Raw genomic sequence first — 27022 nt, forward strand, 5'->3', positions numbered from 1 at the left:
CTCCCCAGGAAGTGGGCTGGCCCATGGTATATTTACCATGGACCTGTGGTGCCATTACTAGATATCACCTCCCTGGAAGTCCTTGCCAAATCAGCCCTTGGTTGCCCTAAAAGAACCACACAGGATTCACAAATGCACAAGCTGCTAATCTGCCAACACAGGGCTCTCGGCAGGACAGAGGCGCTAATGTGGAACTGTTTTACAACATGCCCAACTGAATGGCAATGTATAGCATTGATACAACAATGCATAAAACCCTATCCAAATGCATGAGCTGGCAGCACAGCATCCAGGCACGAAGACTCACCAAGCAGCCAGCTGGAGCTAGGAACAGACCAGAGCCCTGCTGTGCCCTGAGGTGGAGAAGCTGTGAAATGGCTTGTAGAAAACGTGCTGGCCCAGGAATCTAGGACTTGAAGGTAACATCATGCAACTAAGCCACCACTGAGAGACTCCACCAGAGGGCACTAGCAGAGGGGGTGAAATTCCATGGCTTCAGTTCTGTTTGTCCTGAAACTGAAATTCAAAGTGGAGCTTGGGGACAGCAGCCCCAGAGGGACAAAACACAAGTTAAAGAATCGCATGAGCCTCTGTGTAACAAAACTGAAGAGAGGGGCCTGAGTCTGCACCTTGTCGTCAATATCCAAACCATCCAGTAAGGAGGGGCTGGACCCTGGGATCAGATGCAAATATACGCAGCTGACTCTTTTTAAAAATGATCAGCTAATCCAAAACCCCAGAACCTGCTTGATCTGGGGGTGTTTGAAATCCAGGTCCAAAGTTTGTTTGTGTGTGTGTGAGAGAGAGAGAGAATGCTCCCATACGGAAAACTTTACATTAGTGGTGTGACTGTGACGTCACTGGGACTGTCACCTGATGTGCTAAAATTACCTCTGAGCCCGTTTTCCCTGACAGCTTGGGACCCCAGAACCCTGTCTTGTTGAGCCAGACACGCTAGCCTGGTGCAACACAGACCCAGGGTCTGGGCCACGCCCCCAAAGCTGTAGACTTTAATTAAAAACAGCTCAGCAGATTACCTGTCTCCAGCACCCAGACACCCAGCTCCCAATGGGATCCAAACCCCAAATAAATCCGTTTTCCTCTGTATAAAGCTTATACAGGGTAAATTTGTAAATTGTTCACCCTCTATATCACTGATAGAGAGATATGCACAGCTGTTTGCTCCCCCAGGTATTAATCACTTACTCTCGGTTTATTAATAAACAAAAGTGATTTTATTAAGTATAAAAAATAGGATTTAAGTGGTTTCAAGTAATAACAGAACAAAGTAAGTCACAAAAGCAAAATAAAACAAACTCGCAAGTCTAAGCCTAATACATTAAGAAACTGATTACAGGTGATATCTCACCCTCAAAGATGTTCCAATAAGCTTCTTTCACAGACTAGACTCCTTCCTAGTCTGGGCCCAATCCTTTCCCCTGGTACAGTCTTTGTTAGTTCCAGCAGACATCTCCGGTGGTAAGCAGGGTTTTTTTCATGACTGGCTGCCTCTTTTGTCTTGCTCCACCCCCTTTTATAGCTTTGGCACAAGGCAGGAATCTTTTGTCTGTGCTTGTCCCTACCTCTGCCTCATCAGTGGAAAAGTACAAGGATTAAGATGGATTCCAGTATCCAGCGGGGAGGGGTAGCTCAGTGATTTGAGCATTGGCCTGTTAAACCCAGGGTTGTGAGTTCAATCCTTGAGGGAGGCCATTTAGGGATCTGGGGCAAAAATTGGGGATTGGTCCTGCTTTGAGCAGGGGCTTGGACTAGATGACCTCCTGAGGTCCCTTCCAACCCTGATATTCTATGATTCTATGGTCATGTCACATTTCACTTTAAGACTCCCTCGTCTCCATTCTTCCTGGGTCAGCCCACACATACACAGGAAGTAAATAAACCATTTACAACCAATTGTCCTAGTCAATGGGAGCCATCAAGATTCTAAACCACCATTAATGCCCCACACTTTGCATAATTACAATAGGACCTCAGAATTATACTTCATATTTCTAACTTCATATTTCTAGCTTCAGATACAAGAATGATACATGCATACAAATAGGAGGAATATATTCAGTAGGTTATAACCTTTGTTATGATACCTTACAAGAGTCCTTTTGAACAGTTACTCATAGGCATATTTCCATAAAACATATGGAGTGCAACGTCACACCTTCCTCCTGAACTTACTGCCATACTCTTGGACACTGTCCATGGCAGAGGCAGTACATGTAAAATCCCTGTATGTCTCTGATCACATGCCCTCCCAGTACCTTTAAACCCTATGATGTCATTCATAGGTGTTCGAGCAAAGTTCTGGGTTCCTGGTCTCTGGGTGCCTGAAAACATGCCGGGGTGTAGTATTACTAACAGAATGCAGACAGCAATATCTGCTAAAATGTAGGTGTCTTGGCATTTAGCCACCAGTGCCATGAGGTGGAGTGCCTCAGTTTCCCCTTCCATACAGCAGTGTAGGTCTGTTATGCTCTTGCTGCTGTGCTGAGCTCTAAGCCTGTTTACAGGTATTAGCTGAGAAGCATCATGTTTGTGATACTGTCTTGTTTCCATCCCTAGCCTGTACAAAAGTTTTTTCCAAAAATCAGGTATGTTACACATTATCACAGGGTTTGTCCATAGCATCAGCTCCATTGTCTTGACCCCTAGATGAAGTAGTAAAAGACACAAGATTAACAGCCAATTTATGACAGACAGACTTTGTTCACATAGTTTGACTTGTTCAGTGTCTATTGCATTTCACAAACTCTTAGTGTACCGTGGTAGGTGTTGAGATACAGATTCTCCTGTTTCTTTGGAGAAGGTTCTCAATTCAGGTATGTGTTTGGGGTTTTGGCAAGGAAAGGGTACACTGCAACCATGCCTCCCCTCTGCCCCTCCTTCTGGAATCTCTTTGTGTTGGGCCCCACTGTTAGAGGGCTTATTCCTTCACCCTCTCACTTCCCTGGTCCTTCTCGCATGAACAGAGAGCAACAATACCCGAAGTCCGAAGGGGCAAACAATTCAATATTTATTGGGGTGAACTTCCAGCAAGCTTAAATCCAAGTTCCTTTTTCCTTATTTTCGAATCCCAACTTACTTCCTGTTTGCCCCTAATTTATATAGTAATATTCTCAGCTATACCTTAACCAATCATTTTACTGAAATTTACCTAACCAATCCTAACATATTGTAACATAATTCTTTAACCAATTATATCCCACTATCCTAATTAATTTACGTCTAGCAAAATTAATTATACAGCAGACAGAAACAATTAGAGAACCAGACAGATGAACAATAGAAAAGTGGGGGCCATAAAGATAAAACATACAGAAATGACGGTTTCACAACCACAGCTATTGAGAAGTGATTTCTTGCCAGACAGGAGGCTATCAAACTAAGTTTTCTTTAACCATCTTTATCTGGAGGTGGTAGACACTATCAGGACAGGATTGTATTCCTAACAGCCCAATAGCACCTTATTTCAATGTGACTAGTTTGGAATGTGAGGATGTGACCGGTCACTTCCCAGCTTATGGCTGCCTCTGCTACTTAGCCAAAGGCCTTAGCTTAAGAACAGGGCCTCAGACTGTCACAGTGAGAGAAGGCCCTTACACAGGCAGACAGTGATTTTGATTCTTTCTTTATGTCTCTATAATTAGCTAAATGATAAACATATATCTAAATTCTTAAAGTATAGGCCTTTACAGGCAGGCCTGCATATCTATATCCTAACATTCCACCCCCTTTTTTTTCTTTTGGGATCCTCCTGCCCCGGTATCCCTGGAAAAGCATAGGACATATGGTGACACACTTCCTGATAAGGCCAGGCATCAAGGTGGAAGATGTCGATGCTCCATCTGTCCCACTGCCCCTTGTGTAGTACCGTGCCCTGCACCTTCTCTCCAGGGGTGAAAGTAAGTCTAGGGACTTACCGGTACGGGGCTGGGCTGGGCTGGGGCCGGCTCTGGCACCCGGAAAGGGCGGGGCCTCGGGTGGAAGAGCCAGCCCCAGCCCACCCTGTACCGGCAAGTGCCTCCTTCCCCCTCCCCGGGGTAACAGCGGCAGCCAGGGGCTCTGGCAGAGGTTTAAAGGGCCTGGGGAGGTAGCGGTGGCTGAGCCCTGGGCCCTTTAAATCGTCCCCGGAGCTCCGCTGCCTCTTTCCCAGGTTTCTGGCAGCAGGGCTCCGGGAACGGGACTCCGGTCTCCACTACCTCCCCGGGCCCTTTAAATCATCCCCGGAGCCTGCCGGAGCCCTGGGGAAGCGGCGGTGGGACTTCAGGGATGATTTAAAGGGCCCAGGGCTCAGCCACTGCTCCCGCCCTGGGCCCTTTAAATCGCTGTCCCAGCCCCGCCACTGCTACCCCAGGGCTCCGGCAGTGGGGCTCTGGCAGCAATTTAAAGGGCCGGGGGCTCCAGCCGCTGCTGGGACCCTCAGGCCCTTTAAATTGCACCTGGGGAAGCCGATCCACCCTGGTACGGCGCACCGGCTCTTGCCGGTACGCTGTACCGGGGCGTACCGGCTTACTTTCACCTCTGCTTCCCTCATATGGGCATACCACACCTATTCCAGTTACTGTTCCAGACTTCCCATTATAGTGGGCCCGAGAAGATTGGGTCTGGGTTGTCTAGTACACAGAGGGGGAGGTCTTACTACATTACTTATAGGTTATAATTAGTGGATGTTCTCTAGCGGGTTGTGACCCCCTTGATTGTTTCCATATGCAACGTAACACAAATACAGTTAACAATACACCAGCTGCTATGATAATCCACAGCAACACCAAGAGTCCTGACCACTGCAACATCTTGGCCACCACCAAAAACACTGCTTCTCCTCCTTTGATAGGGTTAAAATTTTGTCATAACCATCCTGTAGTGGATATTGTAAGTGTGTCCAACTGTTGGTGCTTGCAGCAAGTTGCTCTTGTAATCTTTGTGTACTCTTGTCCATATTGTGTGTCCACTGAATATCCACAGTGAAATCTGGTATTGTCCAAACCAATTCAACTACTTAGTACAGCATGGGGTAGTAGGTGCTGGTTCAATTGTTTACAATGATTAAGTCCACTGATCCATGGGTGCACTATTGTCCAGGTGGCAGTGTATAGAAGTTCATAATTTGGTCATATACTGGAAGGATTTTGCCTCCTAATGTTATATTGCAGGATTGCATACATTCCCAACAGAATACACCATTCCCCATATACGTTACCCCTACATACCCCCCTTTGCAATAGGCCATTGATCCTGCTCCTACATAGTCATAGGAGAAGGGCACATCCATATTCCTCCTCTGGATATACAACTGCTTAATGTGATGACAGTCCAATTTACAGGGCTTCCATCACCCCCACCTATTTCCTAGTGGCTCCCAGTGCGTTCCCCCTTCCCTAGTTACTCCCATAGGGTTCAAGGGGACCACCTTATTTGCATTTCCTTCCCATGATATCATAGTAACAATAACACAAGAACTGTCCCCACAGGTCGGGTATGTTATTTTCCAGATAGATGGCTATGTTTTTGCAATTGTGGATAAATATGGGCTAGCGTCCCGATTTAATACTGAAGGCCATTGTTATGACCAAGCATCTCTCATAATATCCATTAACATTATTAACTGAGCATTTTGAATACCTTGACACACTTCTCCCCATGTTAATCTTCTGAAGCCATCCCCCACCCATGTCACCAGGTCCCCTGCCCAATGAGTTAACTGCAAGTTTACCTCTACTGCTGTCCTCCACCCTGTGGTAACTGCCAATAGTTGCTGTGCCATTAATTCATTAATTTGTTGTTGAAATTTCACATTTTGGCTTACTAATTGTTTGGTTACCCACTCGTCCCCCAGATTCCACGTATCCAGCATAGTGTTCCCCGCTGCCCACAATCCCCTTTTCTGACAACGATTCCAGGTGTGTCCCCTCACCCACCAATTGAATTGTTGTTTCAATTATTTTATGTACATACTACAATTAGGATGAATTTGGTCCACCCACCATTCCTTGGGGCGTACCACCCATGTAATAGAGTGAAAGGACATGTTAAAAAGTGCTGGCTGCACCTGCTCCCACAATGGCTCCAATACATTTGCTCGTCGGGGAATATTCTTGGCTCCAGGCTGTGACCACTTTAAATCTGGATTCTTCCAACTTGGCATCCAGATCACCTGTAGGGTTACAGCTTGTGAAGCTTCCCAAATGCAAAATTTTTCCTTCTCCTGCCTTGAAGAGACAATGTTAAATTCTATAAGCATAGCAGGAACAACATCTTTCAATGAAGTGCTTTGGGTTGTAAGATCCCCTTGGTCACCCCACTCTCTGTTCCCAAAAGGTCAGCTGGGTGGACTCTTCCCGCCAGGAGATCTGACCGCCAGTCTTCCCTTAAAACCTGATCCACAGGTGAGGGGGTCTGGCATTTCAGATGCAGACCCTTCACCCTCCTCCTGGGGAAAAGCCTTCCTACAAAAGGTGGGTAGACTTTCCTGTCCCCCCTCACCTTCCATCTGGACTTCCCTCTCTGGGCTCCCGGCTAAGGCAGACACCCCTCTGTCCCCTAAAAAGGAATGTGACCCTGATCCAATTGTGGGCTCACAGCTACCAGCTGTGACAGGCCCTTCACTGGCCAGCAAAATCCACCCCCCTTCACTCAAGTTGGGTTTGCTTTCAGCTACAGAGTCCTTGGGGTCTGTTCCCACTACAGCAGTCACCAGGACCCCAACTTCCATCTCTGGGATGCATGTCCCGGTGCACCCTAGGGCAGAGCCTGTCCCCTGCTGACCTGCAACTTCCTGGCAGTCAGCAGCTGGGAAGGCCTCCCTGTTACAAGGTGGAACATCCCCCTCCCCAAGGGAGATGATCACAGGACAGGAGCTGGCTCTGTCCACCTCCTCCCGCAGGGACCTGCCTTGAGCCCGGGGGCTACAGTAACTGGTCTCGACCATCCCTGCCCCCACAGCCCATTTTCCACTGCTACAGAGGAATTAAAGAGACACTCTGCTATTTCCCCAGCAGCACATGTGACTTCACCCTCCCCTCTGGGGCTTTCAGCACAAGATTCCTTCTTGCTGCTAACAAACCCTGGGACAGATTCTTCCACATCAAAAAAATCATTCCCCAGTAGAAACAGTGCAAAACTGTGTGCCACTGCTGCAACAGTTAGTTCAGCCTGAAAATCACCAGTTTCCATGTGTACCTTAGCTAAAGATGTAAGGACTTTGTAACCTCCCACCAATTATAATTCCTGCATTTTTCCTGGTAACAAATCCTTCTCATGGATCAGGTCCCTCCTGACCACAGAAATCTCTGCACCAGTATCCCTCCAACCTTGGAGCACTTTGCCATTAAGTTTACAGCATGCATATGCTCACTGCTTGATAGTGTAAAAGCAACCTTTACAAATCCTGTGTGGTAATAGGCAGTAGCCTGGGATACTCCTGTGCTGTGAGAATCAGCAGTTCCACGTGTTATCTGCTGCCCGTTCCCACTCATCCCAGGACATTTATTCCTCAGATGCTCAGTGGAATTACAATGATAGAACCTTCTGGGCTCCTCTGCTTGTACAGGAGATTTTGGATGAGTAACAGGAGAATGGGGAGGTGGACACCCAGCCTCCTTTTTCCCAGGGGTAAAACGGTGATCCTGCTTTCCACCAACCCTGCACTCCGCTGCCAGTGGTTTATGTTTAATTGCAGCTTGTGATTGCTCATAATAGCCTGCAAACCCAGCTAATTGTCCCATTGCATCTGCCTTTTTGTCCTACAAATACTGTTTTACATCGTCACTGCAGATATTCAGGAACTGCTCCTGAACAACCAAATCACACATTTCTTCAAAGTCTGTAATGCCTTTTCCCCTCATGCACTTGTCTAACAAATCCCTCATTTCATTTACATAAACCACATTACTTAATCCAGTTCCCCTCTTAAGGATCCTGAATTTAACCCTGTAGGTTTCAGGTGTAATCTGAAACTGTTTCAAAACCAGTTCCTTAAATATACCATAGTTTGAAGCATCAGCAATAGGCATCTTATTGAATATGTCCAGCGCTGTCCCCGTCAATTTTGCAACCAAAGTAGTCATCTTTTGATCCTCAGGAATCTCATGGAGAGTGCACAGTCTTTCAAAGGTGAGGAAATATTCGGCAGTATCACTGGATTCATCATATGGTGGACATAACTGTTCCCATTTGTGGATTGTGGGGGAAGAGGAGCCAGCTGCTGAAGGGTTCTGTCTCTTCCACTCCATTACAACCAGTTCATGCTTCTGGGTGTCAATTTGTCCTTGTCTCTGGGCTTCAAGTTCTTTGCCTTTTAACTCCATGGCTCTTTCGTGAGCAGCTTTCTCCCTGGCAATTTTCAATTTCCATTTCTCTTAATTCCATCTGCCTTTTGTGTTCAATTTGTGCTTGTCTCTGGGCCTCAATTTCTTTGTCTTTTAAGTCCAGGGTTTGCTGGTGAGCAGCCTTTTCTTTGTCAGCCTCCAGCTGCCTGAGTTCCAGGGCAGCTTTTTGTGCTTCAATTTGGGCCTGTTTCTGGGCCTCAAGTTCTTTGTCTTTTAACTCCATGGCTCTTTCATGAGCAGCTTTCTCCTTGGTAATTTGGGCATCAATTTCCATTTGTCTTAATTCCATCTGCCTTTTGTGTTCATTTTCCTTCTCAGCGATCCGCAACCTGTGCAGTTCTAGCTTCTTCTGAGCTTTACTCTCACTCATTTTGCTTACTTTTCTTTCCCTATTTCCCTTACCCGAAATAAGCAAACATAAAATAACAAACCAGTAACCACTTTGTCTGTTCTCCAGCCACCACACTCAAAACTCACTTAAAATCATTACCATTGTCTCAAAGCAATCAGCTGTGCACATACCCTGTTTGACTACACCACTGTGATGGGTTCGTTCACAGAGATGCCCTTGGGACTGTCACCTGATGTGCTGAAATTACCTCTGAGCCTGTTTTCCCTGCCAGCTTGGGACTCAGAACCCTGCCTTGTTGAGCCAGACATGCTAGCCTGCTGCAACACAGACCCAGGGTCTGGGCCATGCTCCCAAAACTGCAGACTTTAACTAAAAACAGCTCAGCAGGCTACCGGTCTCCAGCACCCAGACTCCCAGCTCCCAGTGGGATCCAAACCCCAAATAAATCTGTTTTACTCTATATAAAGCTTATACAGGGTACATTTGTAAATTGTTCATCCTCTATATCACTGATAGAGAGATATGCACAGCTGTTTGCTCCCCCTGGCATTAATCGCTTACTCTGGGTTTATTAATAAACAAAAGTGATTTTATTAAGTATAAAAAATAGGATTTAAGTGGTTTCAAGTAATAACAGCCAGAACAAAGCCCTGGTTTGAGGGGGGTATCGATCTAAGTTACGCAACTTCAGCTACGTGAATAATGTAGCTGAAGTCAGTGTACTTAGATAGACTTACCGTGGTGTCTTCACCTTGGTGAGTCGACTGCTGTCGCTCCCCCATCGACTCCGCCTGCACCTCTTGTGGTGCTGGAGTACAGGAGTCGATGGGAGAGCGGTCGGGGGTCGATTTATCGCATCTAGACGAGACACAATAAATTGATCCCCGTTGGATCAATCACTGCCCGCCGATCCAGCGGGTAGTGAAGACATACCCAAAGTAAGTCACAAAAGCAAAATAAAACAAACTCGCAAGTCTAAATCTAATACATTAAGAAACTGATTACAGGTGATATCTCACCCTCAAAGATGTTCCAATGAACTTCTTTCACAGACTAGATTCCTTCCTAGTCTGGGCCCAATCCTTTCCCCAGTACAGTTTTTGTTAGTTCCAGCAGACATCTCAGCTGGTAAGCAGGATATTTTTCATGACTGGCTGCCTCTTTTGTCTTGCTCCGCCCCCTTTTATAGCTTTGACACAAGGCGGGAATCTTTTATCTGTGCTTGTCCCTACCCCTGCCTTATCAATGGAAAAGTACAAGGATTAAGATGGCTTCCAGTATCATGTGACATGGTCACATGTCACTGTAAGACCCCCTAGTCTCCATTCTTTCAGGGTCAGCGCATACGTACACAGGAAGGCGTGCAGGTAAATAAACCATTTACAACCAATTGTCCTAGTAATTGGAGCCATCAAGATTCTAAACCACCATTAATGACCCACACTTTGCATAATTACAATAGGACCTCAGAGTTATACTTCATATTTCTAGCTTCAGGTACAAGAATGATACATGCATACAAATAGAAGGAATATATTCAGTAGGTTATAACCTTTGTTATGATACCTTACAAGAGACCTTTTGCATAAAGCATATTCCAGTTACATCATATTCACACTCATAGGCATATTTCCATAAAACATGGAGTGCAATGTCACAAGCAGTAATGTCCCATCAATGCAAATGATAAAAAGCAAGAAAATAAGTGGCTATCATGAAGCAGCACATCTCCACTCCACTCATCAGTTCCCTTCCTCATCCTCAGCTTCCTCCCTTCCACCGCTCTCAATCACACCTCCACCCTCATCCTGAGAAAGGAACCAGCACCCTGGCACTCTCACCATGCTGACTATGTCAGTTTTTTTCCCATGACGAACATAGAGCAGGTGGGCTTCGTAACTTGCAGGCTGTGTAGTTCTGTACCTATTGATGTTTGAAGTAGCGATGAGATGCTTTGCCTGGGACATTAGAGAGAATTAATGTGACAGGGAGAGCAGCTTTGTTCTAACTCCCTTATGTTTCATGTCCAAAGGGAGTGCTGTGTTTGGTCAGAGTTACGGCAGCACATGGGTTGTGTGTGTTACACAGGCTGCAACGCCAGTAGTTAACACTTCCCAGTTTTCCACTGCTGCTCTCGCTATTGGTTAACTCAAGTGGCAAAGATCTGTGTGAGTCTAAAATTTCCAGCCCTGCTGATGATCCATGTAGGTGTCAACATGGTTCCCCAGGATGGAATTTCAGCGGAGAAGGGGAAGGTTTGTTTGGTGTGTTTCCATGTTTGTTTTTCCAATTTGGTTCTTTTAAAACCCTAGGAAATTACACACAAAAACTGTTACAAGAACACTTTGCAATGTCACAGGTGTCCCTAACTGTGTTCCTCATTTTCTGTGTGTCCAGCTTGATACACTGGGCTCTGATTTTTAGGAGCTCTAAATACTCCCAGAAGTGTCTGTAGTCAGTGGGAGCTGGGCTTTGAACATAGAAGGTACTACATCATGCCAAGCACTCTGAAATTCAGACCCTATGTGTGTCAAATTAGTGCAAACTTTTGCTGTTAATGTCTCTGTGCCCCAGTTCCCCATGTGTGAAAGGGGAAAACATCACCCCTCACCACACGGGGGCATTGGGAAAATATATTCATTAAGGTTTTGTGACACATTCAGGTACTCCATATGGAAATTAATAATCCTGTCTCAGAGGAAGGTTTGACTAGTGGATAGTAAATAAGGCCTGGACCACACACTGAACAATGAGGAGAAAACAAAATATTGAACAGCAGCTCATTCAGTGAGCGGTGTCCATTCTGTACTGCAAATGAGGCAGGAGTCCTGGGGAAATAAAATTCAGAAACCATGTAATTAAAGATTTCAGAGTAGCAGCCGTGTTAGTCTGTATACACAAAAAGAAAAGCAGTACTAGTGGCACCTTAGAGACTAACCAATTTATTTGAGCATAAGCTTTCATGAGCTACAGCTCACTTCATCGGATGCATTCTCCTGAGTGCATTCTGCACCAAAAAATTAAAAATTATGTGCACAATATTTTAAAATTCTGTAAGTTTTTATTTGTCAATAAATAAATGCAGAGGCTCCAGAATGGCAGTGGGGAGCACAGGCTATTTGCTGCATGAAGAAGAGAGATCACCCTGCAGCCCCCACACCCCTGGGACATGGACTCAGTGGTAAGGCTGCACCCAACCGTGACATAGCACAAGGCCTGGGCCTGCCCCAGAAACACCCTGGAGCCCTGCACCTCTGTGTCAGGCACACTGGGTGCGGGGCAGGCATGCTCAACCAGACAGGATCCAAGTGTGGCTTGGTGTGGAGGGATCTAGGTGTGGAGTGACAGGATTCTGTGTGGGACAATCTGTGTGCAGGCATCTCAGTGGGGTGGGGGGTCTAAGTGTGGGGGGATCCAGGTGCAGGGACAATGGGACTCTGCGGGGACTTCCCGGTGAAGGTGGTTGGAGCTCAGTGGAGCAGTCTGGGTGTGGGGGAGTGCGGCTTGGTGGGATGGGGGTCTGGTTGCAGCTAGTTGGGGGTCAGTGGCATGGGGGCTGGATGTGGGGGCTCAGGGTGGTGCAGGGGGTGGGGCATCAGGGTGGGGGTTTGAGTGCAGGGAGCTAAGTGGGGGGTGGTCTGGGTGCAGGGGTGGGGACCCAGAGGCAGGGGGTCTGGGTGCAGGGGGTCTCCAGATACAGTGGTTGAGGTTCAGTGGGGTGGGTTTTGGGTATGGAGGGCTAGGGGGGCTCTGGATGTACCAGGTAAGGCTTGGCAGGGGTGTCTGGGTATGGTAGGTCTGGATGCATGGGGGTTGGGTGGATGGGGGAGCAGCTCCTGATACAGTGACCCCTCCCCCCCACAACTGAAGAGCGATGGGGGCAGGAAGCAGGGGAGAACGCTGAGCTTCCTGCAGCTGGGCGAGGTTTCTGGGGGCCGGTATGACACAGCCCCAGCCACTCCTTGCAGGGGAAGAGGAAGTCCCGTCCTCTCCTGCCTCCAGCCCAGCCAGGACTAGCAGCTGATCCTGGCTCAGGGTAGGAGCCACTGGTTGGGGTGTCCCCAGCCCTGCTGTGATTTACCTCTCCGCTGGCTGCTCCAGGTACCTGAAACAATGTACCTGCACTGCTAGGGAGTGGTACATGACTGCTCTTGCATTTTCCCTTTGCTTCCCTGTCAGAAAGTCATTTTTCTGTGGGGAAGCAAAGAAATCTGTGGGGGACATGAATTCTGTGCACACGCAGTGATGTTCCCCCAGGAGTAAAGACTGTATCATATGAACACACTCCAGGGGACTGATCTGAGGTTGCTGAGGCAGTCTTCATGCTGGCATTTCCTAATTTTTGAGTGCTTGACTTTGCAAACAGAACATTCTTTTAACGTAGCTTGGTGTGTGTGTATTTACATATTATCTCAGACTTGGGGGCATAAGTTTTGGCATCCACTTCCACATGTAGGGACCTAAATAGACTGATTTTCATGGGTACTGCTAACTTCAATAAAACTGCACCTTGTTGCACCATCATTTACCTCAGAACAATGAAGGGCTGAATTGATCCAAGCTGATTTTAAACTGACCTGACCTCAGGAGTCTCTTCATTCCATTGGTTAATGTCAATGGGAACTGTGCATGCAACTGACATGGCAGGGGCGATCCTTAGCTCCCCGACTTCAGTTAGAGCTATGTTGCTTTCTGCCAGCTGAAGATTCCAGCTAGCTGTGGTCTAGACTATTAAGCTGGGCATCCAGCAGGAAAGCTAGAGATGGGTCCAAGCTGCAGAGCTGAGACTCCGATCCAGACCCGAGTCTAATGTTCTAGTTCAGAACTATCCTCAAGAGCCAGCTAGCTGAGACCTTGACTCAGAGCAAAGTTGGAGGGACAGCACTGAGAATGGAGTCCCAGCAGGAAAGCGATGCTGTGATAATCCTCAGAGATTACACAAAATGACAGGCTAATGAAATCACAGAACTGTCTGCGAACAGCAGTGAGAATGACGATCTGGTGGCAGGGGCAAGAGGGAGGTTCTCAGAGCTCTGAAAAGAGCCAGAGCCAGCTTCAGGAGGAGCCACAGGACTGGAACTCAGATCCATGGGTCCCCAGGCAGCTTTTGCAGCCTGGCTGGATCTGGTGGCTTGCTACTAACTGGTGGGCTGAGTGGCTAATGGAGCCCTCGCCCCACCAGAGGCACCACCCATGGGAGTCCTGGCTGTAGGAGTGCCTGGCCCCACCAATTGGTCCAGCAGTGCTATTTAAGCATGAAGAAGGTACAGGGTGTTTTCTGTGTACCTGGTAAATTCCTGGCTGGCTGCTACGGTGCCCCCTGCCTTCTTCCCTGATTCCTGGTTCCTGCTTCCCTGACCTGTTCCTAGTTCCTGCCCCTGGTCTCTGACTGGTTCTGGCTCTTACTCTTGGATTGGATCACTGACTGACTCCTGCTCCAACCACTAGGTCTGTCCACCCAAGCCCCAGTCGTGACTTGTTGCTTCCCATCGAGCAAAGCTGTCAAATTGGTAAACGCAATAGCTGAATGTGCTCTGAGGCCATGAGCCATCCCCGATGTGGCTGGTAGTTGAGAAGCAGGAAGCTGTGGCAGAGATGGTGAAGCAGGGAGGTTAGGAAGGGGACAGAAAGGCTGGATCCCATGCTGTCTTTCCTGGGCTTGCTGCAGCAGCACAGCTGGATCTAAGGCAGCAGATCTTGCTGATCTCTCTGTAGCGCAGCTAGCTGGGCTCTGTTCCAAGTGGCACACATCACTTACCAAACCCAGGGAGGCTGCTAAGAATGCAGCACCAAGCATCTTCTGCAGTACTAGGGGCTCACTTCCGTTCAAGGTAAGTCTTAATTACAATGAAATTATATGTGCTGGGCCTGAAAGTTCCCATTGAACGCAACAGGATAAACTGGGTCCTGTCAGTGGTGGGGTGGAGTGAAATGACAGCTAGGCCTTTAGGAATGACTGCTACAGAGCCACACCATCACAGCTGTGTTGAGCTGATGGGCTCCGTCAGCGGGCAAGTAGAATGGACATTGTCTAATGTAATGAACTGGATGGTGGCTGTGCGTGCCACTCTCATGGATAGAATCAGGACTGCTCAACTGTGTGACATGGGCCCTAGCAGCTTGGGGCTGTTGCTCTCGCTCAGGTGCTGTGCTTCTGCAACGCAGGATCTCAGCTCTGTCCCAGCTGATGTGAGAAGGTCTGAAAAGCACTGGTGTGCAGCACAGCGGTGCTGGTCAAGTGGCTAGGTGGCCACTGATTTGCTTTGGTACAAATCCGAACCCCTCAAAGGTTTTTTGGGTGTTTTAATGGAGATCATAGAATCATAAAATCATAGAATATTAGGGTTGGAAGGGACCTCAGGAGGTCATCTAGTCCAACCCCCTGCTCAAAACAGGACCAACACCAACTAAATCATCCCAGCCAGGGCTTTGTCAAGCCTGACCTTAAAAACCTCAACTAAATCAGGACCAACAACAACTAAATGTTGTCTTGTGTTATGGAGCTTCCCCCGGATCACTCCCTTGTCCTGCAAGGGATGAGGGCAGGGAAACATTTTGTTTTTTCTCTGTGAAGAGGCACTGTCAAGTGGATTCATGCCCTTGTAAAAACAAGGCACGATCTAAGATTGGTGGTGATTAAAGATGGGCCTAAGAAACTCAGATCTACTCTTGGCTCCTCTCTCTCCCCTTCAGTTTCAGGGAGTGCTGAGTCGGACTTGTATCCCTAGAGGACTTGCACCCCCTAAGTGGAATGGGCCTGTTTTTTTGTTATGACCCAATATGGCAGAAACCAAGGAAGATCATCAGATGGCAACCTCAGGGGCCTGGCATCCAGGATTTCAGATGCGGAGAACTCTGATCGACCTCTAACCCGATGTGTGCACCTCAGCCGACCCCTAGTCTGGAGCTGAGCAGCGTCTTGTTGGCCTGTCATGTTTCTTTTTTTAATTAAAATGTCCACGAAAATAACTTTTGTTTGGACTTGACCCTCCCCTGCAGGAGCCTGAGGTGTGGTATTTACTGCACATTTATTTCATGGCCTAATTTGCATATTTGCAAATACTTTGAATATAAATAGGTTTTAGCTTATTGCCAGCACACCTGCCTCTAGCAGTGATGGAGGTACAACTCACAGATGCACAAAGTGTGGCAGCTTTATCGGGAGGTGGGGGGGGCATTAGGGCAGGCGTGGGGGAGGGTGTGTTGCAGTGTTGGGTTACATGGATGGCTCAGTGGGTGCTGGATGGTGTCTGATGGGTGCTGGGTGGGTAAGTGCTTCAGACTGGGGGCTGCTCAGTGCTAGTTGGGTGCTACTGGAGGGGTGAATGAGTCACATGGTGGCTGGGGTCCTGGGGTGGGTGGGTAGCAGGGGTCTCACTAGTGGCTGTAGGAGTCTGATGCCGGTGCCGCCTCCACCCATTCCTCTCCGTTGCTCCTTCCCTGCTTAGATTCACCACCTGATTCCAGCAGAAGGAATGCTGCGAGGGCGGGCTGCGGGGCTGCATCCAAAGCAGGTGCCAAAGCAGGCCCAGAGGAGCCACCACAGCTACAGTCTGCAGTCCGGCTAGCTGCATGGCATCCGAGGCGTGAGTGTTACATGAGATGCCTGGCACTTGGCAGCCCTGTGTTTGCAACCCAAACATTGCCTGCAGGAAAGCCAAACTGGCTGCAAAAACCTGTGAAATTGACTATTTCGTTTTCCAAGAGGAGTGCAATGCAGAAAGTGACCTAAGTGCACTGCAAGAAATCTGATCTTAAAAATTATTTCTGTTGCCATAATATAGTGTGTTATGTTTTCTTGTTTGGTTGGGTTTTTTTGTTTGCTGGCATCAGCTGATGCAAAGCAGCATAGATCCATAGAAGTTAATGAAGCTAGGCCAATTTATGTCAGCTGAAAATCTGTCCTGGGATTTTGAACCTGAGAGTGACCCATTAAGTTGTCTCCCTGGTACTCAGAGCACCTTCACTCAGTGTTTGGATGATATGAAGAGGCATTTTGTGCTCTATGATATTTCCTGTAGAGCTCACAAGCGGATCTATGAAACTCCTTACCCTACGACAGCGGAGTGCTGTAGAACTCTACAGAGACAGACAACCGTTCTGCAATGGGGGGTGGGGGTGGCGGGGGTGGCTTTTGGCTTTGATTTAGTGAAAAATGTGCTGGCTGGATTTTGGTTTTGTAAATCCGGAAATGAGTCTGGTTCTGGATCATGTTCACTTGTCCCCTCCACACACTCACACACAAGGCCTGGGCAGGCTGGGATAAATGGTTCCAGTTTGGGCCTGTCTCTATCTTGTAAATTAGAAATGAGCCTGAGTCACGCGCTTCAGTCCTAGATGTCAACATCTTTATTTGTGCTATGGTAGCACCACCAGGCCTGAGGGTGGTAGATGCTGTACAAACACACGGTGAGAAACAGGTCCTGTGCTGAGGAGTTTTCAGTCTTTTAAGCAAGCTAGACAGAGATGACTTACTTAAGGATACAAAGCCTATCAGTGGCTAGACTAGGGTTAGAAGTCACGTTTGCTTAGCAGCTTGGCCTGGTAGCTATCCGCTGGACCATGGTGCCTTCCTAATGGCCTTTCTGCATTCAGGTCTGTTGGTTAGTTCAGCCTGCTACTGAGACACGGGGCAGCTGTGAAGTCTAGACCCAGATCTGCGTTTCAGCAGAGTTCAGGGGTGTTCAGATGCAGGATTCTAGTTCAGGCCCATCTCTATAAAATCCCTCCCAGTTTTATCCATGCATTTTTAACAGTATTATCCAAAAGGGAGGTGCCACCTTCTTATACCCCGCCACTCATGTATTAATCTTGGTAAATTTCCCGTGCAGTTTTAGGTGTCCATTTTATTCCTGATTATATTTTAACAGTCTTTTTTTCTCTCCCTCTCTCTCCTCTCCTTTCTTTCCCTCTCTCCTTTTGTGTATATAATTATTCCCCAGAACTCCAAGAAAGGGCTGTATTATGTGTAGGGAAAATGATTATTAAATCTTTGACTGAGATCACACATTTGAAATAAGATAAAGCGGGGAGGCAGGTAATGAATGGGCTTCCGTGCTGGCATTTCCAAATTGACTAACCCTTATCAACGCGGTGCCTCTCTGGGCCCTGTCGGGGCAGCAGTGCCATGTGTCAGCACCATGGGAATGGTCGCGACAGGCCCCAAAAGCTGCTTGTGAGCTTGCAATTACCTTCTCCACAACCCGTGGCAAAACTCCAGAGGAAACTCAGGCACGGGCATTTAGTCCATCAATCCCCACACCCTTTTGACTTCATTTGGAGCTGTTCCAAATAGGGGGGCTGTTCAGTGATGTGGGATTGTAAGCCTGGGCGTAGTGCAGGTTGGTCTCTGCCCACTGCACCCTCTGGTTTTCAAATCCTGGATTCTCCACCCTGCTTTGCAGATGCCCCTCAGTCCCAGACCCACAACCCCTGGCTACCCTGCTGCTCCATCACTGGAGATCCCACCCAACTCTGCTGATACACATCAGTCCTGACCTGCAGCAGTCTCTGCTGTTCCAGCCCTGGCATCTCCTGCACAGAGAGCTGCCCCAGTAGGAAGTAGTGTGATGGTTCCCTCTACCCCAAGCTCCTTTAGTTTGTGTTTTGAATAGGATTTGAATGGGGCTCCGTGTCTTCTGCCATGTTCATAACCCAGTGAGGGGGAGGTCAGGGGCTGGCTATGGTCTCTCATGGTGTGAGAGAGCTTCCTTCTCAGCAGCTGTGCTGCCGACACAAACTGAGAGGAAGGAGAGATCACTGCACACTTGGCTGGCTCTGGGAGCACAACTCACCTCACCCAGTCCCTCTGCCCTCCCCAGTTGCTTGGCTCCTCCAGGCTCTGTGTAGCTACTCTGAGCTCCTTTTCACACCCCCTGCCTGCTGCTCCAATTTCCACCTAGCCCCCTGACTTTGCTCTGTTAGGGAAGGAGTGTTTCTTCACTGTCTGTGCTCAGCACCCAACATGTGGGGCCTTTGGTGTCAGCATGGTAGTGCTCCATTCTTGGCTCTGTCACTGCCGCAGAGTGTGACCTTGGGTCACTCCTTAAACGCTCTGTGCCTCAGTTTACCCATCAGCTCTGACGCAGTAATGCTTGTCTCACAGCGAGCTTTATGGGGCTTAGCTAATTAACTTATTGCAAAGTTGACATCTGGATCAGACCTCCCCACTCTTTGCAGATGATGGGAGCTGTTGTTATGCCTATAATGCCGGGGCTGCCTTGTTTTGTGGTTTTTCCATTGGCTCTACTTTTATTGCTGAACTGGATCTGGTTAATAGATCTTTTTAGTGCTCTTCATTGCAGAGCCTTCCCTTGCCATAACTGAGTGTCTGTTTGCACCTCTTAGATGCCATCAGCATGACCTCTGGGGTAGACTGATCCTAGGATATATTGTCACCCATGTCCTGTACTCTGGGGGCAACTGGGGGCTCGGAGCACCTGGAGGCCCCTCAAACCTGCGTTGATGTGCAGTGTAGACAGAGAATCATAGAATCATAGAATATCAGGGTTGGAAGGGACCTCAGGAGGTCATCTAGTCCAACCCCCTGCTCAAAGCAGGACCAATCCCCAATTAAATCATCCCAGCCAGGGCTTTGTCAAGCCTGACCTTAAAAACTTCTAAGGAAGGAGATTCTACCACCTCCCTAGGTAACGCATTCCAGTGTTTCACCACCCTCCTAGTGAAAAAGTTTTTCCTAATATCCAACCTAAACCTCCCCCACTGCAACTTGAGACCATTACTCCTTGTTCTGTCCTATTCTACCACTGAGAATAGTCTAGAACCATCCTCTCTGGAACCACCTCTCAGGTAGTTGAAAGCAGCTATCACATCCCCCCTCATTCTTCTCTTCTGCAGACTAAACAATCCCAGGTCCCTCAGCCTCTCCTCATAAGTCATGTGTTCCAGACCCCTAATCCTTTTTGTTGCCCTTCGCTGGACTCTCTCCAATTTATCCACATCCTTCTTGTAGTGTGGGGCCCAAAACTGGACACAGTACTCCAGATGAGGCCTCACCAATGTCGAATAGAGGGGAACGATCACGTCCCTCGATCTGCTCGCTATGCCCCTACTTATACATCCCAAAATGCCATTGGCCTTCTGGGCAACAAGGACACACTGCTGACTCATATCCAGCTTCTCGTCCACTGTCACCCCTAGGTCCTTTTCCGCAGAACTGCTGCCTAGCCATTCAGTCCCTAGTCTGTAGCTGTGCATTGGGTTCTTCCGTCCTAAGTGCAGGACCCTGCACTTATCCTTATTGAACCTCATCAGATTTCTTTTGGCCCAATCCTCCAATTTGTCTAGGTCCCTCTGTATCCTATCCCTGCCCTCCAGCGTATCTACCACTCCTCCCAGTTTAGTATCATCCGCAAATTTGCTGAGAGTGCAATCCACACCATCCTCCAGATCATTTATGAAGATATTGAACAAAACTGGCCCCAGGACCGACCCCTGGGGCACTCCACTTGACACCGGCTGCCAACTAGACATGGAGCCATTGATCACTACCCATTGAGCCCGACAATCTAGCCAACTTTCTACCCACCTTATAGTGCATTCATCCAGCCCATACTTCTTTAGCTTGCTGACAAGAATACTGTGGGAGACCGTGTCAAAAGCTTTGCTAAAGTCAAGAAACAATACATCCACTGCTTTTCCTTCATCCACAGAACCAGTAATCTCATCATAGAAGGCGATTAGATTATTCAGGCATGACCTACCCTTGCTGAATCCATGCTGACTGTTCCTGATCACTTTCCTCTCATGTAAGTGCTTCAGGATTGATTCTTTGAGGACCTGCTCCATGATTTTTCCGGGGACTGAGGTGAGGCTGACTGGCCTGTAGTTCCCAGGATCCTCCTTCTTCCCTTTTTTAAAGATGGGCACTACATTAGCCTTTTTCCAGTCATCTGGGACTTCCCCCGTTCGCCACGAGTTTTGAAAGATAATGGCCAATGGCTCTGCAATCACAGCCGCCAATTTCTTTAGCACTCTCAGATGCAACTCGTCCGGCCCCACGGACTTGTGCACGTCCAGCTTTTCTAAATAGTCCCTAACCACCTCTTTCTCCACAGAGGGCTGGCCATCTACTCCCCATGTTGTGATGCCCAGCGCAGCAGTCTGGGAGCTGTCCTTGTTAGTGAAGAGAGAGGCAAAAAAAGCATTGAGCACATTAGCTTTTTCCACATCCTCTGTCACTAGGTTGCCTCCCTCATTCAGTAAGGGGCCCACACTTTCCTTGGCTTTCTTCTTGTTGCCAACATACCTGAAGAAACCCTTCTTGTTACTCTTGACATCTCTTGCTAGCTGCAGCTCCAGGTGCGATTTGGCCCTCCTGATTTCATTCCTACATGCCCGAGCAATATTTTTATACTCTTCCCTGGTCATATGTCCAACCTTCCACTTCTTGTAAGCTTCTTTTTTATGTTTAAGATCCGCTAGGATTTCACCGTTAAGCCAAGCTGGCCGCCTGCCATATTTACTATTCTTTCGACTCATCGGGATGGTTTGTCCCTGTAACCTCAACAGGGATTCCTTGAAATACAGCCAGCTCTCCTGGACTCCTTTCCCCTTCATGTTAGTCCCCCAGGGGATCCTACCCATCCGTTCCCTGAGGGAGGAACGGGGAAGAATGGCACGAAAACCACTGACAAGTTCATGGAAAGACATGTGGGCCCAGATCTTCACAGGTATGTAGGTGCCTAACTCTCTTAGAAACCAGTGGGAGTTAGGCAGTTAAGTACCTTTGAGGATCTGGCCCCTGACAACCAAACCTCTTAATCTCTGTGGGGCAGATTCTGATCCTTACTCATGCTGAGGGGCACCTTATTATGTAATCAGTGTGATTTCCCCAGGCACTGCTCCGGGTGCTCACAATTTGGCTGTGTTTTACCCATCTGTGAACTGGCTTTAATACTTTCCTTACCTCTCTGGGGTGCTGGGAGAACTATTTACCATTCCTAAGCCTTCCAAGATCCTTGGCTGATGGGCGCTCCAGAAATGTTACCATTATTATAATAAATCCCGTAATAATATTGCAATCAATAGCTGATGAGTAGAAATTGCTTTGAAAAGTAAATGGTGAAAAGATGGCTTATTGTTCTAATCACATGTTAGAGAGCTGTGTAAATGATGTTTAACTGCATAACAGCTGCTGATATCGCAAATGATCCGGCGCACTCTAATACACTGGAATAGACAAGATAGCACAATCATGCTGCGAGACAGTGTAACAGAAACCCATCTACTCACCATTCACTGAGAAAAAAGCTCCAATTAATCATTTACCCATCATTACTTGTTTCCACGCTTCACCTCCTGTGGAAGGATTTCGGGAAATGCAGACAGGGAGGGCCCTTGACCCGAAAAGCTGGATCTTGTTTACTCCCTGTTGATTGGTGGAGGTAAGCATCTATGAATGAATTTTCCAGGTTACATTGTTAGGTCTGATTATAATGCTGGTTTGAACAGTATGGCTAAGGAAGCTGTGCACAGAGCTGGGGGAAGTGTGGTTCCCACTGAGGTTAATGGTAAGGCTCCCCAGGATATCAGCGGGAGCAGAGTTAAGCCAGTCAAAGCCCTGCACAGGTGCTGGGACCACTCCTGAGCTCACTGGCAAAACGGGGGCAGGCCCATTCATCTGCTGATTTCCACAGTGCTGCAGGTGTGCAAAGAAAGCAAACTGCACTAATTAGCCTGCCAGTGAGGGGTAGGCCAGTCCAGATGGGAACTGGTTTGGGGGCTAGTATTCAGAAGGGCTGGAGCTCCCAGTGCAAGTGCACAGACTTACAAAAAGTCAGAGCCTTGGAGCTTATTGATCTGATGGCCATTGGGTTCCCCCTGACTTCAGTGCAGGCTGCAGGTGCTCTGGACCCCTGCTGTGACTGTGGTTTTGAACTATCAGACCCCCCGCCAGCTTCGTACCATGCTGACAGGTGACCTCACAGTCAGCAGAGCTGGGAAGATAGCTGTTTTAAATGCCCCTCCATCCCTGCGCCTTGCTCTGGAGCGGTGTAGCAGTGAGAGCCGGGGAGCAGATGGGGTGGCTTCCTTTAAAGCAGATGAAGCTCCATTTTGGATGTTTGCAGATCCATCTGTTGGTGGTTTAGGAGGTTGCCAGCTGTGCCTGGCACCAGCTTTCAAGCTCGCACCCACATTTGCTTCACTTGACAACCAGCACTTACAAGGAGGCTTCAAGCACGTCCACAAAAGGGTTTCTCAGACAGATCACAACACATTGTGGTCCCTTCTACATCAGCAGGGCCTCTTGAGAAGGATCTGGCCTTGAACTAGCTCTAGAGCCTGGCTCTTCTTGTCGGTGCCAGCGCTGAGCCCTGTTAAACATCTGGCTGTAGGTTTTCAATGCTAAAGATGGGCCAGCACCAGACTCCCACATCCACAGCTCCTGAACTCGGGGGAAATTCGAGCTCAAACCCCTCTGAGCCCACCTCAGATGGGGAGCTGGGCAACCCCCAGATAGGGAATTGGGGGCCTTAACTCATACACCCATGTTTGCAAACTGGGGTCCTGGTGTGGCCTGACAGGAAAAATGTGTGAATGTGTGTTTGTGTGCAGAGGGTCTGATGTGGGAGGAACTTCCTTCTGCCCCAGCAAGTTGGTATTTCTGACATGATAATAATGACACTTGGCAATTCTCTTGAGCTTTGCGTCCATAAATCCCCAAGCTCTTCCCAGAGACAAGCGAGGATCACTAGCTTCCTTTGACAGGTGGGGAAACTAGCTCTACAAGTTCAAAAGTGATGTCTGACGTTAGGTGCTTCAGCTCACGGTGCTTGATCGGACACCCCAGAGCCCTGCATGTCAGAGATGCTGGGTAACCAGAACTGCTGTAGATGTCAGTGGGAGCTGCCGATCTCTGGCACTCAGTGTACAGCTGGCCAGGAATTGCCCAATACATATGTTTTTTATCAGAAAATGCCGATTTGTCAAAACCAGTGTCAGTTCTGATTAATTTTTTGACTCGGAAAAAAGAGTTTTGAAATTCTCTAAATGTTTTAGAGAAAAATTATAATTTTCTGGTTTGAAACAATGTTTTGTTCAGAAATGTAAGCTAATTAGAGTAAGATTTAAGCTAAGAAATTAACCATTTTAAAAAATGCTCAAAATCAAAATGAAATAGACTATTGGACTTGATCATTTTGACTGACCCAGATCAAAATTCTTTTCAGATTTTCCAGATTTTTGACTTTTTCTCCTGATCTGGGTCAGGAACATTTTTTACTATCTCAAAAATTGTCATGAGCTGAGAAACCCGCTTCCCACCCAGCTCCACCTTGGCACCTTAGATTGAGCCCGAAAACTGAAGCCTTAAAATCAGAGGCCACTTTTGCAAAGTTTGGCTGTGTGTGACTTGCCCAGGGTCAGAGAGGCTGCGTCCACACAGCAAAAAAAGCCATTGCAGTAGCAAGTCTCAGAGCCTGGGTTAATGGGCTCAGGCTCATGGGGCTTGTGCTGGGGGACTCCAAATAACAGTTGTGACAGAGTCGGGCCAGAAGGCTACAGGAGAGTGATAGAAAACAGATATATTAGCCCCAGGTTAAGCAGGTCCCTTTTTCCTGGGTAAGGTAAGAGGGGCAGTTCCAAAACAATCAGGAACTTGCTGGAACCAATTAAGGCAGACAGGCTAATTAGGACACCTGGAGCCAATTAAGAAGCTGTTAGAATCAATTAAGACAGGCAGGCTAATCAGGGCACCTGGTTTAAAAAGGACCTCACTTCAGTCAGTGAAGGGTGCACAAAGAGCTGAGAGTGAGGGTGTGCTGCTGGAAGACTGAGGAGTACAAATGCTATCTGGCATCAGGAGGAAGGTCCTGTGGTGAGGATACAGAAGGTGTTGGGAGGAGGCCATGGGGAAGTAGACCAGGGAGTTGTAGCTGTCACACAGGTGTTACACAAAACACTATAGACAGCTGTGATCCACAGGGCCCTGGGCTGGAATCCGGAGTAGAGGGCAGGCCCGGGTTCCCGCATCTCCCCAACTCCCTATTGGATACAGGAGGAGTTGACCTGGACTGTGGGTCCCACCAGAGGGGAAGGTCCCTGGCCTGTCCCCCGACCCACTAGGTGGACCAGCAGAGACTGCAGGGATTGTTCTACTTCCTTTTCCCCATGCTGGCCAGTGATGAGGTTAGCTGAGTGAACGGCAAGTTTGAGCCACTAGCAAAAGTGGCCAAACTGAGTGCTGCCATGAATCTCTGAGGTGAGCAAATCTGCCAATAAGCTCAGGACCCGCCAAGGCAGAGGAGGAACTTTGTCACAGTGTAGACACTTGGGCTCCAAGACCTTCTCCCCTCCCCAGGTTTCAGAGCCCAGGCTCTAGCCCAAAGTGGGAATGTCTCTTTTGAGCCCTGTGAGCCCAAGTCAGTTGACCCAGGCTCTGAGATTTGGTAACATGGGTTTTGTTGGGCTTTTTTTGGGTGTGTAGATGTACCACAGAGGCAGAGCCTTGACTGGAACCGAGGTCTCCAGATTGCCAGCCCCAGGTGCTATCCAGTGCTGACAGTACACGATGGTGGGGAAGAGGGGGGCATTCCACTTCTTCTGGATGGAGCGTCCATTGAGCAAATTTCTTCTGCATTCCCTTTGCACGTCCTCTCCTGGTTGCTCTCCCAGTCCCTGATCCCTGCACACCCAGAGCTCAGGAACTCATCCCTGTGTGCTGTCCATATTTCTGTGCCCTGCTCACCTGTCTCCGACGGCTTTGTTCCGCTCTGCATTGACAGCCACTGATTGCCGTGGCTGCAGTGCTCTCTTGCTCCAAGGGAATTTGGCAGTCCCCTACACACCCCACTAGGAATCTTGAATCTACTAGGGGGTCAGTGAGAGCAGATTGGTAATCAAGCCGCTTACTGGGCGGCTTCCCTCTTTGGTAACCCTTCAATTACTCAGTCAGCCCAGGATTTCATGGAGCCGATGCCTCAGCGAACGGGGGCCTGGAAGGGGGCTTGTTGGGGCGGCACTCTCCTCCCGCATTGTTTTATCACAAACATGCAGGCCCAGTTAGTATTCGGGCAGTGTGCTGCGGGCACTGACCCAGGCTGGCAGCCATGGCAGTCCAGCTCTGCTTCCCGCTCATTAAACTTTGTTACAGGAGCAACATGCGTGCTGAAAGGTGAGCAATGGCCTGCTGCTAATGGAGTCTAGAAAAAGCCCCACTCTGCTCCCAGCTGGGACGGATCCTGGCACAGGGCCAATGGCTCTCATGTTCTGGTTTTGGGGGCTAGCTGTGAAGTAAAGGATCTCTTGCTTTGCACCAGAGGAAACTGGTGCACCTAGTTTCTGGGGTCAGGCTGCTATTGGTGCCTATCTACTGTGACAATCAGTCCCCCCTAGATACCTTAGGGAAGGAGGAAGTGTCTGCCTGGCTAGATCCTTACAGGGACCCTAATAAACATGAATGGATTTCTCCTCACAGTTCTGCTGGGAGGTAGGGGAGCATGACCCCCGTTTTACACCTGGAGAACAAAGGCCAGAGTGGGTTAAGAAACTTGCATGAGGTCCCACAAGGAGTCTATGGCTGGGCTGTTAGCTGAACCCAAGTCTTCTGAGTCCTAGGCCCGCCTGCTCCCCACTAGGCCATCCCTCCTCCCGAAGCATCAGCCATTTGCTTTAGATAGTGTGTTGACAGTGGATCGGAACTGAAGCACTGGAACCAGCCATCACCTGGACGTTAGGTCACCTTCAAATTCCAGATCTGAGTTGTCCAAACTCCCTCTATCTGTATGAGCCAAACCAGAATCCCAGCATCACTGCTCCACATCTCCAAAGTGTACCCAAACCTCTTGGGTCTGCATAATTTAGTTGCAAAAATCAGGCACACAGTCTTTCTCATGAGCTTGCCTGGGCCATAGACCTCTGATTCACTCAAACACCCAGCAAACCCAAGCTTGTTAGTGCCCCTAGGGCTTTGGCTGACTCTTCTCTCTTCTCTGGGTCCCCCAGCCTGGCTGCACAGCCAATTGGCACCTGCCCAACCATTGACACTCAGGAGCCAGGACTGTAATTGGCAGGGGTAGGGTTGGGGTGCGTGGACTGGTTGGACCAACCACCAGTGACCTCGCCATAGAAGGAATCACAGCCACAGGGGAACCCTCCTGTTTCTACCTTCTCACAAGCAGAATGTGGAGGGTTTTTGCTTTCTGCTGCTTCTTGGCTTGTCGGTTTTCCAGGGTGGTGTCAGAAGCTCTGCTGGGTGCTCTGTTTGATTGATGAAGGGGCTGGGGGTTGTTTTCTAAGGCCTGTGCTCTGTCACATTTTCTTAGGTTTAACACCATGTGAACACTGTACCCTTACTGCCAATTTCCCT

The 27022-nt window shown here is 48.4% G+C and overlaps 1 protein-coding gene across 2 annotated transcripts in view; it reads left to right on the plus strand.

Annotated features, from left to right (window-relative positions):
• Nucleotides 1-27022, plus strand: part of INSYN1 (inhibitory synaptic factor 1) — a 91381-nt gene that overhangs the window by 12241 nt on the left and 52118 nt on the right. Inside the window, exon 2 of one of the 2 annotated variants that reach the window (XM_074965861.1) lies at nt 16143-16280. The exons of the other annotated variant lie outside the window; for it this stretch is intronic. The gene's annotated coding sequence lies outside the window, so the exon portion shown is untranslated. The remainder of the gene's footprint in view (nt 1-16142; nt 16281-27022) is intronic. 2 annotated transcript variants of the gene reach the window in all.

Source organism: Natator depressus, chromosome 10, assembly GCF_965152275.1.
Source record: "Natator depressus isolate rNatDep1 chromosome 10, rNatDep2.hap1, whole genome shotgun sequence".
Lineage (NCBI taxonomy): Eukaryota > Metazoa > Chordata > Testudines > Cheloniidae > Natator > Natator depressus.